The sequence below is a fragment of the Glycine soja genome, chromosome 15 (assembly GCF_004193775.1).
Source record: "Glycine soja cultivar W05 chromosome 15, ASM419377v2, whole genome shotgun sequence".
NCBI classification, from domain to species: domain Eukaryota; kingdom Viridiplantae; phylum Streptophyta; class Magnoliopsida; order Fabales; family Fabaceae; genus Glycine; species Glycine soja.
This window is the reverse complement of record NC_041016.1, coordinates 30,012,337-30,016,475: the sequence shown is the minus strand read 5'-3', so window position 1 is coordinate 30,016,475 and position 4,139 is coordinate 30,012,337. Positions and strand designations below refer to the sequence as shown.

At 37.3% G+C, this 4,139-nt stretch overlaps 1 non-coding gene across 1 annotated transcript; it reads right to left on the bottom strand.

Annotated features, from left to right (window-relative positions):
* Positions 1-3,184: 3,184 nt before the first annotated feature.
* On the bottom strand, positions 3,185-3,291 carry LOC114388759. The gene has a single exon (XR_003661556.1). It is a non-coding gene; the product is annotated as a small nucleolar RNA R71 (small nucleolar RNA).
* Between the last annotated feature and the right edge of the window lie 848 nt (positions 3,292-4,139).

Below are 4,139 nucleotides of genomic sequence, written 5' to 3'. Positions count from 1 at the left end.
GCATTGTGCATGGGCCTCGAGAAGGCCTAGGGTCAGATCAAAATTTCTCACCCGGTAGGTTGAAAACCCGAAAGGGTGGCCTAAGAAAAAATTAGGGTTGAAAAAAAATAATAATACAAAAAAAAGAGAAACCCCTGAGGTTCGCACTTGCATGTTTGAGAAGCGAACTCGTTTGGGTAAGAGCTCATGGAAAATGCCCAAACATCTAATGTTAGTCTCTCATGCAAACCCTTAGAGATTTCTTTCCATTCCAAGGGTATCTATGTTACATAAATTTTGTCAAGATCAGCCTGCCATCAAGTTTCAAGGGGGTCCATAGACCCATGGCATCACTCTATAACCTTAAATCAAGAAAGTTTCACTTAAGTGTGACAATCCATTGCCATCCTTCAAACGATGCATGTGATTGATCCGAGCCATCTAGCTCGATCCCTAGGGGTACCACAAGCGCTTAAGAAAATTGAACATAACAAACATTTGTTTTAAAAATTTTGTGCTTAAAACTGTTCAATCTGCACATGCATATGCATTTTTATTGTCTTGCGAGTCAAAGGACTAAAGAAGATTTGCTTCGAGAGTTGGTCGATGCCACACCAAGTCCAAGGCCAAAGGTAAGCAAAGGTAAGTGGTAGTGTTAGTCGACTTATACGACTAACTTTTGTGTAGAAAACATTTTCCAAAACTTGTATAGTTGATGTGCCATTGTTTGCTCCTATTTCTTAACCCTTTTTGCACCATTTTAATTACTGATTAGTCTTAATTGTCAAATTAATTATGCAGTTTTATCATTTGGGCCTATTGGACTAATTTTGTGTTTTTAATTTAATTTCAGGAGAATTATAAGCAATTGGGCTTGGACTTGAAGAGAGCAAACAATTTTATCAATCTTATCTTACCTAGATCAAATCTTATCTTATCTAGATTTTATCTAATCTAGATATTATTTCATCTAGATCTTATCTTATCTTATTTAGATTTTATTTCATCTAGATTTTATTTTATCTTATCTTATCTTGTCTAGATTTTATTTTATTTATGGGCTTGGACTTAAAACAGATTTGTAAGCTTTGGGGCTGGAAAACTATATAACAACACCAAGGTTCTAGTTTAGGCTCTCTCTTCTCTTTCTTCTTTTTTTCGTTTTTGGAGTGTTAGGCTTCTCTTCTTCTTTTAGACATTTTTTCTTTTTGCAATTCCAGTTTTGACTTTTCGTTTTAGCAATAAAATTTCATTCTTCAATCTATAATTTCGTTCTCTATTGATTAATGGAAGGCTAAGTCCCCATCGTTGTTTTCTCTTGAGGATCAAGCACAGTTCTCTTTGAGGTTCTATTATTATTGTTAAATTTTGTTCAGTTTTTCCTCTTCACTAATTACTCTGAATTTGTTGCTATTAATTCATGCATGCTTAGTGCTTGATTAATTGTCTCTGCGCTTAATTTACGTTCATGCTTAATGATTGTTTATGAGTAATTGGTGTATGTGTTGCTTAATCACATAATGAATGCCTTATGTTAAATTTCACTTAGTAATTTAATTTAGGGTTGGATTAAGTGGTTGAACTGAATAAGGATAAACTCTGGTAACCTAGGATAAGAGACTTGCTTGTGAATCAAGGGGAAGCAACGTGTTTTAATTCTGATATTTTCTAATTCACATCTATTCGCTATTTAATTTACAAAAGCAAACAACCCCCCCCCCCCATTCGTTACTATTTTCCTACTATCTGTTATGAACATTTGGTGTATCATTGCTCGTTGGGAAACGACCTAGGATCACTTCCTTGTTACTGCATTTTAATGTTTATTTGATTCGGGTACGGCCTTGATCAAATTTGGCGCCGTTGCCGGGGAGCAGTGTCCAAAGGTTCATAATAGCTAGTAATTCGTGTTTTATGTTTAGTTGTTTTATGCTTTCGTGTGTTGTGTTCGTGTTACGTTAAGTGTTGTTTAGTGTCTTGCTATTTTGTTTAGTGTGGTGTTTTGTTTTAGTTTTTCTGTTCAGCGCTTCCCCTGTTTCAGTTTTTGGGTTTTGCTGTGAATGGTCCTTTGCGACGGATTTAGCGACCACTTTTGTTGAACTGGAAAACAGGGTAGTAGTGGAAATCCCTTAGCGACGGATTTTAGAGACCACTTTTGTTGAATTAATTGAGATTTTTTTTTTGGTAGCTATAGTTGTTATTTTTGGCTGAATTTTTTTGTGGTCTCTTCTTTTGATCCATATTTTGTGGGAAAAATAGCTGGAACCCTTAGTTTGGTCAGATTTGAAAGTTCCAAAAAAAGTACCAAATTTGATTTTTGTCAAAACTTCAAACAGCCGTAACTTTTGCTTTGGTTATCAGAATCGCTATTATTATATATGTATTTGGGGTAGAAAAAAATTTCCCATGCCGAGGTCTCCTTCTTCCAAAAATTCTGATTCTGTCAAAAGTTTTTTATTTTCCAAGTATTATTCTCTTATTTTTATTAACTTATCATTTTTAGCTTCTATAGTTAGACTTTGAATTTTCATTTGAAATTTTTTTGTGCTATCTTCTCATCATTTTATAAGGTTGCTCACAAAATTTTAAGTCATTTGGATATCATTTAATGGTAGTTGTAGTTCAAACCTACACTGTTACTTGCATAAGAAGGCAACTAGTTGTGCATGCTGAATATAGTGTATGACTAGAGGCAATCCACCTGACTTACATCCCTTTGATCCTAAGATAGATAGGACATTTCATAGATTAGTTAGACATCATTTAGTACCTTTTGAGCATCCTGAGCATTCTGTTATTGGTGATTTTGAGCATTATAGTTTTGAACATTCTGAGAACATGGCACAACCTCCACCCTGTGAGAGGACTCTAAGGGAAATGGCTGCACCTGATTTCACCTACGAAAGCTTGTGCATCCAATACCCTGATGAGGATGTCTCATATGTTCTTAAAACTAGACTGATCCATTTGCTTCCAAAGTTTCATGGCTTTGCAGGTGAAGACCCGTACAAACATCTAAAAGAATTCCATATTGTCTGCTCCACCATGAAACCCCCAGATGTCCATATTTCTGAGGGCTTTTCCTCATTCTTTAGAGGGAGTGGCAAAGGACTGGCTATATTACCTTGCTCCAAGGTCCATCACGAGCTGGGATGACCTCAAGAGAGTATTCTTAGAGAATTTTTTCCCTGCTTCTAGGACCCCGGCCATCAGAAAAGATATTTCAGAAATTAGGCAACTCAGTGGAGAGAGCTTATATGAATACTGGGAGAGATTCAAGAAACTAAGTGCCAGTTGTCCTCACCACCAGATTTCTGAGCAGCTTCTCCTCCAATATTTTTATGAAGGACTCAGTAACATGGAGAGAAGTATGATAGATGTTGCCAGTGGTGGAGCCCTTGGTGACATGACCCCTACTGAAGCCAGAAATTTAATTAAGAAGATGGCTTCAAATTCCCAGCAATTTAGTGCCAGAAGTGATGCTATTGTCATTAGAGGAGTGCATGAAGTATCCACGAATTCATCTTCATCAGTCAAGACTAAGAAGCTTGAAGGTAAACTAGATGCCTTGGTTAACCTGGTAACTCAACTGGACATGAATAAAAAATTGCACCTGTCGCCAGACTCTGTGGTTTATGCTCCTCTGCCGACCACCACATAGACCTTTGCCCTTCTGTGCAACAATCTGAAGCAATTGAACAACCTGAAGCTTATGCTGCAAACATCTACAACAAACCTCCTCAACCTCAGCAGCAAAATCAGCCACAACAGAACAATTATGACCTCTCCAGCAACAGGTACAATCCCGGGGGGAGGAATCATCCCAACCTTAGATGGTCGAATCCTTCACAACAACAACAATAACAACCTTATTTTCAAAATGTTGCTGGCCCAAGCAGACCATACGTTCCTCCACCAATCCAGCAGCAACAACAACAACAACAGCCCTAGAAACAACAAACAGTTGAGGCTACTCCACAACCTTCCCTTGAAGAACTTGTGAGGCAAATGACTATGCAAAACATGCAGTTTCAACAAGAGACCAAAGCCTCTATTCAAAGCTTAACTAATCAGATGGGACAATTGGCTACACAGTTAAATCAACAGCAGTCCTAGAATTCTGACAGATTTCCTTCTCAATTTGTCCAGAATCCCAAAAA